A 12,303-nucleotide genomic window follows, 5' to 3' on the forward strand; every position below is an offset into this window, starting at 1 on the left:
AGTCTATCAAGTCAACACAGTCCCAATCAAAATCCTAGCAGATGCTTTTAGTAAAAATAGACAAACTTATTCTAAAATTCGTATGGAATTTCAGGTGACCTAGAATAGCCAAACCTTATAAAAAGGAAAACTAACTTTGAGAACTATAACTAACTGCTTTCAAGACTCACTGTGAAGACAATATGATACCAGTGTTAACACAGAAAACAGATGAATGCCACAGAATACAAAGTCCAGAAAGAGACCCACAAATATATTGACAACTGGTTTTCATAAAAGTGCAAAGGCAATTCAGTGGAGAATAGAGTCTTTTCTACAACAGTGTTAAAACAATTGGATGCCCATACGAAAAAACAAACAAAAAACAAACAAACAAAAAAACTTTGATCAATAACTCATACCATATATAAAATTTAATGTAAAATGTAACCTAGAGCCAAATGTATAACACAAAACTATAAAACTTCTAGAGGAAAACATGGCAGAAAATCTTTGCAACCCTAGGGAAGACAAATATCTTTTTAGATATGATACCAAAATACACATCATAGCACAAGAAATTGATAAATTTAACTTCATCAACAATAACAATTTCTGTTCTTTAAAACATCTGGTTGTTGTATTTTGTTAGTTAGTTAGTTTGTTTGTTGTTTGAGACAGGGTTTCACTCCAGTCGCCCAAGCTAGAGTGCTGTGGTGCAATCGTGGCTCACTGCAGCCTCAACTTCCCGGGCTCAGGTGTTTTTCCTACCTCAGCCTCCCAAGTAGCTGGGAATACAGGCATGCACCACTATGCCCAGCTAATTTTTGTATATTTAGTAAGGAGAGAGTTTCACCATGTTACCCAGGCTGGCCTCAAACTGAGTTCAAGCAATCCACCCACCTCAGGCTCCCCAAATTTTGGGATTACAGGCATAAGCCACCAGGCAGGGCCAAAAGACATTCTTAAGAGAATGAAAAGACAACCCACATACTAGGAGGAAATATTTTCAAGGCACATATCTGATAAGAACGTGAATCCATAATATTTTTTAAATTCTCAAAAATCAATAATAACAGAAACAAGCTGACCAAAAAAATAAACAAATGTCCTAAACAGACACATTACCAAAGAAGACATACAGATGGCATAAAACACCTGAAAAGATACTCAACATCATTCACCATTATAGAAAAACAAATTAAAAATGTTAAAGACTGATCATACATGTTTACAGTTAACATATGCTATTTTTGTTTTGTTTTTACATCTCTATTTTAAAAGGCTTGTTTGACCTATATTCCATTCACCTAAGAGTACATACTATCAACATGACTTACTACCATTGATGTCAATCTTGATTCCCTGGCTGAGGCAGTATTTTTCAGGTTTCTCTTCTGAAAAGTTACTCTTTTCCAACTCTTTACATACTATACTTTTCGGAAAAAAGTCACTACACCTATTTCACACTTAAAAAGTGAGAAGCCATGCTTCACTTATTTCAGGGCAGGGTACATAGGTTTGTAGTACACATGTCTTTCACATCTTTCACAAGTCAGATTTCTCCCTAGTATTCTATAATTTTTATGCTATTTTGAATGGCATTGTTTTTAAGTTTTAATTTTCAATTATTTGTTGTGATTAGAATATATTTGATTTTTGTATATCAATCCTGCAATATGTCTAATCTTATTTGTTCTAGTACCTTTTTGTAGATCACATTAGAATTTCTTTGTAGAGAACAAATAAGAGTAGCAAATAAAATAATTTTACTTATTTATTTACAAAATAATAATAATAATGTGAGAAAGCAGTCTTAACTAATGGGATGTGCAGAGAGCCCAGTTAAAGTCATACTTCTTTATGTAAAGTTACCAGCGTTGGGTAACTTCAAAAATGGGTGGCAGAAAAATTTATGTAAGAAAATGATTATTTTTAATTTCCTACCCTCTCTAAAAAGACATTTAGCAATGGGAGGCAGTTTACTACATATTCACCATATTTCATTCATTCATTCAACAAATATGCATACCTAAAAGTTTCATCAAATTATTTTATTCTATCATGTATCAATTTTCTAACTGCTAAAGTATATGATTTATAGTGTTGGAATGATAAATACCCAATCCACTACTTAACATTTAGTGACAGATATTAACTGTTAGCTATATGCTGATCTTACTAACAGAATACATAAAATACATTTAAAAAGCAAAATAACATAGAATGGAGACTAAAGATCATCATGTACATTGACGCAACTAAAAACAAACATTCCTACATAAATTCAACTCATTTCTATAATTTTACCTTTGTCTTAGCAACTCCACTTTTTGACATAGTGAACAATTCATATTTCACATGCATTCACCATTGTAGCTTTTTAAAAAATAATGGACATACTATACACACTCCTATAATATTATTTTATATTTCACTGCTGAAATTTTAATTAACATATACACATACTCAATAAAAACAGTAAAAAATGTGAGTTTCATTCTCTGGAAATTTCATTATTAAAATTACTGTCATTTTACAATGGTAACATCTCATTTTGCTGTGCCCTAGGTATACTGAAACACTATTTTTATTATAATAAAATGCAATAAAAACAGTTCTTCCCTGTGTTACTGTTATTTTGAAATCTCCTTATAAATTTTCCCCTAATGAGGGTAGGCTGTCATCAATAGATGCCCCCATTAAAATATGACAATGATGTTAATAGCTTAAAACTTGTACTGTACAGTTCAAAATTCACTTTTACACATATCTCTTTTCATCTACATACCAATTCTGTTAGGTGAATATACTTATCCCCATTTTACAGATGTATCCCCATTTATATGACAATGATCATAATAGCTTAAAACTTTTATTGTACAGTTTAAAATTCACTTTCACACATATCTCTTTTAATTCACATACCAATTCTGTTAGGTGGGCATTATCTCAGTTTTATAGATGCAAGTACTAAAGCTTAAGTTGTTTTCCTTGTCCTAAGCTACACAGCTAATTAGGGAAGTTCATTTTTCTCCACTGCTTTTAATCACATTAAATTGATGATCCTTCTATTCAACATATGGAGTTAATGTTCTATGAAAATAAAACTGGAATCTCTCAGTCTACATTGATCACAAATTGAATGTATCCTCTCAACACAGTTTTAGTCTTTTATATCTTTGATAGAAGTGAACATCCTAATTATGCCCATGAGTTACACATATGAAATGCCTTCACCCCACGTTAATAAAACTCTTTCTTAATGCCAATATAAAAAATACTCTATATTAATTGGTAATTGTGAAAAGAGAGTCAGGGAGAGAGTCTGAACCAACAAAAGAGGAAAACATAGGAAGGAAAGGGAAAGACAAAGAAGGAGGGTGAGACAGAGAAGAGAGAACAAACATCCAGGAGTAGTGATGCGAATTATTTGCTTAGTTACCACAAAAGTAATAATTACACTGTAACTCTGTGGGAACAATGGAAATTTCACAGTAGCTCACGTTACTGTTATCACCTTATATCCTGATAACTGTGAAATTAATTTGTGGCACTACTGTATGTGTCGGCCATAAGCTGTTCCCTTGGTAACAGTATTATGCTACCATAGAGAAGGAATGTTTGGCAGTAAAATGGGCAGCAGCAAGCTGATTACACAGGGAAAAGCTTCTATCTAAATACACATAGCATAACAATCACCCCTGGAAAAACTACATGGCTTACCGAAAGAGTTCTCTCTGTTCACTGTCCATTATCTGTTGGCTGAACTAGTTCAAATGAATAACAAGTACTGATCAAATTACCGGTTTATATTTTACAACAGAGTCTTATCTTTTAAAAAAAAAATGCAAGAAGGAAATACAAAAATGTAATACATTTCTCTTGCTTTCTTTTCTATTTCCTCCCCTGAAATTATTACTATGCTATTAGAAGCCATGCAAACGCATATATACAAAAATATACATATGCTTCAATGAAAAGCAGGCATGCAGCTGATAGCTCGGCAACCCTGAGGTATAAACAAAGATACCAGACATATTTTTTAAAATAATTTTGCTTAAGGAAATTCATTTCAGTAGGAAGATCAGTTACTCTGCTGTCTCCTACCTACAAAGTTACAGAAGGAAAAGTTCAACATTTGGCCAAAAGGATAGTAGCTTACATTTCTTCTTCTTTTTTTCTCTCTTTTTTCAGCACAGAATTTTGAAGACAGAATACACTAAAATGGAAGAACATGACTACACGACATCATAAGAAATCCTGAATTAGAAGTGTATATTTGAAAGGTCATGCATCCTGAGCTGCCAACGGCTTAACAACCAGAGGCAGAGGCCAGCTTTGCCAGCTCACTGCTTCTACTCATCTTTCATGATACTAGCCAGGCTGAACATAGTTCCAGGATGATAATGAATTGGCTGGGCATGCTGTTTATATTAGTATGTACTGTCTGTACTAAACCAAGTATCATGAGGCCAGCACTATTTTGCCATTTTTCAGAAAGAAAATATGAACCCTTCAAACACAGTAAGCCTTTTTAAAAGTATATATTTGATTTTGAGATAATCAGTATGTATGCAGGGATATGATTGCATCTTAAGATTTATGATAAGTTCTGATGAGTAATATTTTCTTTCTACATGCAAGGCAAAGTTAATAGTAACTAGAAAGTCTTTATCTGGCACATCATAGATTTCTGTCGACCAAAACAACTAACTCTGGGAAACATAAGGTTCTGACAACTTTAGAAGAGTTAAGTCACAGACAAAAGTTTATTGGATCTTAGTTGGCTCCTACCCACCAATTCTTTCTTTTCCAAATAGAACATAATAGATTTTCAATATGCGTTAAACAACTGAAAAAATATCCTCAAAAGTCTTTTTTGGCCATCTTCCCAACAAGAACATGGTCCTAATCTATATGTAGAGTCCTTTCCTCTGACATCTATTCCTCCAGAATTATTCTCCTAACTCATATGTCTGGATGGTCTCGCTGAATTGTTATAGAAAACTAAGAATGTGAACTATGAAATGTATTTTTAAATTTTTATAACCATCTAGTCATACACAGAATAACCACAAACTGAGCTAATAAACCATGGTTTCACAGAACTCCTTGTGACAATCAAGTAAATAGTGAAATAGTTTCTGCTAATACGAATTTTATCACTTATTCAGTGTATGACCATGGGCAAACATCTTCACCTCAATCCTGTGAGGTGGGTACTATTATTATACCCATTTTAAGTATAGATTTCCAATATTTGTTACATATTCAATATTTGTTATTATAAAATGGGTGTAACAATAGTATCTACCTCACAGGATTGAGGTGAAGATATTTGTCTGTGGTCATACAAAATGAGCATAATAATAGTACCTACCTCACAGGATTGTTATTAAGAATAAACAAGATAATCTATACAAAGTAACACATTATTGAAAAATTAAATGATCAAAATAAAGCTTGATGTTATTGTTATACTTTATTTAAGAAATACATCTAAAGTATTTTAAAATGTATTCACTTCAGTTATTTGAAGTTTCATCTGCCATATCACAGAGCACATATATGTTCAGAAACATCTGTTAACTATCTCTATGTACCAGATAATAAAGATGGTATCGAAGACAGAAAAGGCATTGTATCAGGCAGACAGGAGTATAAAGTCCAGCCTTGCCACTTATGAGAGTTCCATCTTCAAATTATGGAACCTTTCTGAATCTCCATTTTCTGTCTATAAAAAGGGGTAGACATTATGTCTCTACCTGCTTATCATTAAATTAAAATTCATATTCCTTTCTATGGCAAGGAAACAAGTCCTATATAGTCTTGTAACTCATCTCCCTCCACCAAGCTTCATCCACATGCCTTCTTTAGGACAAGCTTGTTCCTATATCAAGGTGTGCCTGGAAGTCTTTACACTGTGCTACAGTGCTACACCTCCTCTAGCCCTATAGAATGGAAAATAGAAGCACAGAGACATTATACAATGGTTAGCCAGTCACATTACATCAAGTAAAAACAACAAGTTCCCATGAAGTTTATTATTATTGGAGTGGCTTTAGTACTTCTTGGGAAGCACTAATGATGACCCTGCTTTGTATGATCAATCAGCAAATTTTCAAAAAGTTTACTGAGTATATGACAGTAATTTCTAGAGGCAAAGATATACCTGCATGAATAAGCTTTCATCCTGAAAAAAAAAATCACCTTCTGAAACTCCATGCTAGTTATCTGAAACAACAAAGGTGAAGTACAAATTATGTGATCTATCATAACCTGAAATAAACATACATTGCTACTCTGTGATTTTGGTCTTTATCTCAGTCTGACCCATTTATTGAGACTGTTACCTCAAGATGCTCTCCCATGGAGCTTTCACTGAGAATACTTTAATCCATTTTCTTAAAAATCCATAACAAAATTACTAGAATCTCAATGTCTTATCAAAACTTTTTTTGTCTCAAAAATGATACATGAAAAAGATAATCTTCAATAAATGTAGGTAAAGTATTTTATACCTGCAGTGTTGAATTGTTCCACTGGAGGGTAGCAGGGGGAAAAAAAGTTCATGTTGCCTAGAACAGAACCTTGTTGTTACCTTAAAGTATGTTCTTTCTGGATTTTCTAATTCAATCATCCTCCTCTTCCAATGCACATCTCCAAACCTCCCATTTCACTTGTTCAATTCCCCCATTAGTAGTGATATTTACGCTCCTCAGGATCTCTGTGTAGCAAAGTCATTTAGTGGAGGCACCAGAACTAGACTATGGAAACATTCAAATCCCATATTTGCCATTTATTTTTTGTATAAATGTAGATGTCTTCATGATATTAACTGTAAAATTAAAGTAAGAATAATACTTTAAATTTAAGTAATAATACCTACTTCATAGGAGTGTCACAAGAATTGAGTAAATACACGTATTTAGAAAAGTTGTTTGCACATAGTAGGTGAGCAACAAATTATAGCTATAATTATTATTGATTTCTCTTATTTTTTCTTATCTATTTACTTCATCCAAGTTTTTACCATTGAAATTCTATTTTTCATCACCTCAAATAACTTTTTATAAAGAGCCCACTTGCAGTTCTTCCATCATGCCTTTTTTTTTAGAATATCCTAATTCTAGATGAAAATATCCATGTCCACAGTGAAAACCTGTGCAGAAAACTAGCCTCATAGTCTAAACTCTTTCATTGATTGAGCTCTCAACACTGCACAGCAATGGAACTTAACTTCTTTGGTCAAACTCCCACTCTCCCATTCCCCAGAACAACTCTTTAAAACTTTCTTCTTTCTCTTCCAATTTCCAAGCCAGTCCTATTCCATTCCTTCATCCTCACCAGATAACCTTTCTTTCTAGTTCTGTGTCAAAATCAAAGTTTTCCAGTGGCACTCCCAAATAGTGCTGCCACCATCTCTGTGAACCTATTTGTAACTGCCACTGTCTTTTTTTCTGCCTGTTATCATGCTGGTGTTTCTGACCCTCCTCCTAGTAAAGAGAAATCCCTACAAGTGTAATTAGATTCCATCTCCTTCCACCTTCTGTAGAGTCACATGCTTTTAACTTTCATCTCTTCTGTTGTTTCTTGGAGCCTCCTTAATATCATTTAATTATGTTTGATTGCTCCAATCTGGTAACATTTCTCCCTGAGTCTTAACATCTCCTTCCTCCTCTGCATAGACAAAAAGTAGGAAAAAAGTTTGTCATCTATAGTGACAATCTCCATTTCCTTTCTTTGCATTCATCCAGCCATTCATTCTACAACCTATTCCAATTGCTATGGACTGAATGTCTGTGCCCACCAAAATTCACACGTTGAAGCCCCAATCCCATTGTGAAGCCTTTGGGAGGTAATGAGGTCATGATGATGGTGCCTACATGGATAGGATTAGCATCCTTCTAAAAAGAGGGCAGAAAGCTAGTTAGGTCTCGTTCCACCATATGAGGACACAGCAAGAAGACAAAACTCTCTGTAAGTCAGAAAGAGGGCCTTCACCAAGAATCTCTACTGGCTCCTTGATCTGAAACTCCTAACCTCCAGAACTATGAGAAGCAAATGTTGGTTGTTTAAGCTACCCCACTAATGGCGTTTTGCTATAGCAGCCAAAACTGACCAAAGCACCAATTTAGTTTCTGCTTCTACTCTTCAAATGGATACAGCTTATGTCACTAATTATGGCCCTGCCACAACTTATATTTTACTGGGAGAGATGCATTAAAGATTTTTAAAATGTAAGATAATATAGCATATTAGATAGTTTTAAGTTCTTAGAAGAAAAATAAATTAGGAAAACAGATCAGAAGTGTTAATGCTATAGGTTGAGTTCCAATTTTATATGGTAGCCAAAAAAGGTGAACCTGAGAAGGTTAACATTTGAGGAAAGAACTGAAGGATGAGAGGAAACATCTGGGGGCATAGAAATATCTGGGGGCATGCAAATATTTGGGGACAGCGGGAACAGCAAATGGAAAGGCCCATTTTTTTCTCTCTCATGTTTCTTTTTTCCTGTATTCTGTGAAACTGTTTTACGGTTTGCCTCCTCTCTCCCTTATTGAGATTTCAACCATGTAGAGTAACTATTCACTGCTCAGCATGTTTTTTTTTTTTCCAATTTCTGTAGTTCTTGTCTCAATTGTTTAATTTAAAATATGTGATAAAGATTATTTCTTTTATTATTTGAGTAGTAGTGTCTAATTTTCATACAAACTTAAAATATCTCCTTTTAATATTTTAGAAGTGGGATATAAAATATAAATAACAAATTAAAATTAAAATACATCAGTGTGTCAATTGAGCTTTTACTTTGTAAAGGGCACTATGTCTAACAGAAAAAATGATGCAAAGAAGCCAGATTGTAGTGGGTTGAGGTATGACTGGGAGGTAAAGACGTGGAGTCACGCTGTTCAGATTACATATTCAAAAAGCTTGGCAGTGAAATGCCTTCCAGATAAATTTGTAGTTGGATACAGCACAATTCTGACAGTTGGCTCTAGCAAATTCTTTCAGGTTTTTAAAACTATTTAATTATGAACATATGAACATAAGCCTTAATTAAGACAAATCTTTCTTCTGCCTGAATAAGAACTGCCAAGATGTCAGAGGGCAAGACTAAAAGTTCCTGTCTGAACTCATTTTGCAGTCTCCACATTTGCAGACTGTATAATGCTCCATTCTACCAGCAATCACTCAGCACATTCTCACACTGTTTTAGGGTCACCTCTTCTGCAGTAGGAACTTTGGACTCGTACAATAAGAAATATACAAGGAACCACAGAGTCAGAAGCAGTTTGTACTACTCAAAGCACAATTTTCCTTCTGGAGCCTCAGATCTATTCCTCAGATATTTCTTTTACCAAGACTCCCAACTATATCTTTTCAAGATTCACTATCAAGAGACATCTGACTTGTGAGGTCTTATCCTCCCTTAGTATAGAAGTCCCAGTTCTCCCACTTATCCTTCTTGCCTTGGTTGACTTTTCTGAAACCTAGATCTCTTGCCATTAAAAAAAAAGTGTCAAATTTCCACAAATCCACAAAATCAACCCTTTTTCTCCTGTGCTATAGTCCAAGATGTTGGTCCTGAAGTAATTTCTGATTATTTTTCAAAAGTTCTATTGGATCGTATGTCAGTTTTTTTTGTAATGTTGTTGTTTGTTTAATTCATAACATCTTTTCCTCAAACTAAACTGAACTGGCAAAAAACAGATACCTGCAAAAAAGTGAGACAGGCAAACCAGCCTTTTAATGATTCAAAGTTTAGTTAGTTCTTACATGCCTTCAACATAAAATTTTATTAATCTTTCAAAATGAACATATTTTCTCAAACTGAAGGTATGAAATTATTACAACAAAAGCAAACTAAATATATTAAATGCTGTATAATTATCTCATTTATATGGCTAAGGTTATTAGCTTATATATGGTGTCTTTAAAGTAATTCCCATTTGCAGTTACATTTCAAACTGCCGATTTGACGCACCAGTCAGGAGGAATGCCACAACTCCTGCTGTGCTAAACTTACTGAAACAAATAGAAAAAACACTTTATTGTGTTTTGTTCCTGTTTTACTATTTTGTAATTGGACTACCCTACAGGAAATACTCTTCTTTATAATATATCACTAAGTTACTATAATAATCTTGTTTCATGTTCTTCCTTTATATATATTTCTGAATTATCATTTGTCATTGGTAAAAATACTACGAGAGAAAAAAATTGAGACATTAATCAAAAAGATGTTTTAAAACTACTGATAATGGTGATTGCTCCTAATTACATGATTGAATGTATATTCGGAGAATGAAAATATGGACACATATACTTCTATCCAAGTATCTATGAAATGGGACTATACAGACAGATGAGAAATATTTTGAAAAATGTGACTTATCCAATTTTTTAAGAAAAAGATTAACAGCATATATCTCACAACTAAAAGACCATGAAGTTCCCTTCTAATTATTAAATGAAACATGGCTGAAAAATCAAAATTTCCTTGTATATAAAGGAGTCTTGAAATTCACTCCTGTAAACTATGACTTAGGGTTATATTCCATTATGCTTATTTATTACCATGCGTTACACGGTTGGTTTTGCCAAAGCAAATAACTTTTATGAAAAGTGGTGATATCTTTCTTGATGAATTAAAAGTGTTAATTCAGAAAATACTAGGCAACTCCACTTCATATCTACCTGGACTTAAAATATCAAGATCATTTTTAAAGTGAAAATAACTTTGAAAATATTTTGTCACTGAAGCAGTACAATTCATTTAAATGGTTTTAAATCGAAGTAGTTTTATGAACAATTGTACTGAATAGCAATGAAATTTCATTTCTAGTGAATAATGAAAAATATCATCACAGTCTATTAAAAAAACAAAATTTGTCATTATATTAAATGTTATTTTTCTTGTCCTGAATTCTCATTTGTTATGAATATCTTTGAGGGAAAAACAAGAGCCTATGTAGTGGGATATAACATCTGATTTAGAATTTTATATAAATAATGCCTGTTCTTTATGTATTATCACCACTTACTAAGGATCAAACCACAAGAATACTAAAATATTCTATTTTACATAAAGATACATATAGAATTTTCTCAGAAATAGACACATTTGTGAGTAGTAAAAAAATTGAAAAGAATTAAACATAATCATGCAAATTACTTCCTATAATATAATGTCCTAAAACTATTTGTGAGATCTCAAGATGTTAAGATGCTATACAAATTCATTAAGAAAAATAAATGAAAGTATTTATTTCATAAAACATTAATTAGACAAATTCTACAATGTATTTTATCTATCCCTACAGTATCTCACTGATATTTATCTTCCTATACCAAAGTCAAAGTCATTTGATTGTGTTCACCCAGGTACAGCATACTCAATGATACAAAACTCTCTCCAGAGAAAAGAGGGAATTAAAGAAATTAGAAGATAACAGGTTGCATATTCTAGCTGTAAAAACAGACACTTTAGGATAGGTAAGTGTTTAAGTGGTCATATAAAAAGCTCAATTAAAACTAATTTAACTTCATCTCTTAGGATTTGTAAACCTATACTTTTGAGCATTGAACTGAGTTGATAGGACAAAGTTATCCTTAATTATTCTTTATTTAACTAGATCAATTAATAACTAATTCTTACCAAAATAATAAATTATTTCATTTATATATGAGGTAGTTGCAATATTCTATTATGGTTTTATAAAAAAGATAAATACTAATTTGGCACTTGATAAAATATTTTGTTTAAACAAGCAATAATCTAGCTACATTTTGATTCACTTAAATGAAATATAAATTGAAAAGCAAGGATCACAGAAATTAAGGGGCTTACTAAAAATTACAGTCAGTCCCACTGACAGAGCCAGAAGTAGAACTGTGAGAATGTAGGAAACCAACTGAAAGGCAAAGCAAATGAATTTGGGGATGTAAATGTTGAGTCTGAAGTTCTTAAAGAATAATAAAATATCAAACAAACATTTAAAACTGTAAGTTTGAGATTCAAGAGGGTGACTAGGGCACAGAATACATACCCAAGAGACACTAATACACAGAGTGGATAAGAGCCAAAGAATAGAACATGAACACAGAGTGAGAACAGGCCCAGGCATGAAACTTTCTTACACGTCCAGATTTTAAAGAAAATATAGGGGAAAAAGACAGCGGGTTAAATATTTTGCTTGAAATAAACAAAACGGAAAGTAACTTATTTTTAAAAAACACAGTTCTGTCTTCCTTTAAACATGGTATGTAGTTGCTTATATTCAATCAATCCATGACTTTGATTACCAAAACAATGTG

General features: G+C 32.9%; 1 protein-coding gene and 1 long non-coding RNA gene across 4 annotated transcripts in view; one reads left to right on the forward strand and one right to left on the reverse strand.

Moving 5' to 3' along the window:
- The window catches only part of DPYD (dihydropyrimidine dehydrogenase), a 903,050-nt gene that overhangs the window by 763,486 nt on the left and 127,261 nt on the right, over window positions 1-12,303 (reverse strand). The gene's annotated exons all lie outside the window — the stretch shown is intronic.
- Window positions 3,618-4,773, forward strand: LOC105531411. The gene is made up of 3 exons (XR_001004796.1): window positions 3,618-3,769; window positions 3,916-3,996; window positions 4,177-4,773. It is a non-coding gene; the product is annotated as an uncharacterized LOC105531411 (long non-coding RNA).

The sequence above is a fragment of the Mandrillus leucophaeus genome, unplaced genomic scaffold, assembly GCF_000951045.1.
Source record: "Mandrillus leucophaeus isolate KB7577 unplaced genomic scaffold, Mleu.le_1.0 Scaffold884, whole genome shotgun sequence".
Lineage (NCBI taxonomy): Eukaryota > Metazoa > Chordata > Mammalia > Primates > Cercopithecidae > Mandrillus > Mandrillus leucophaeus.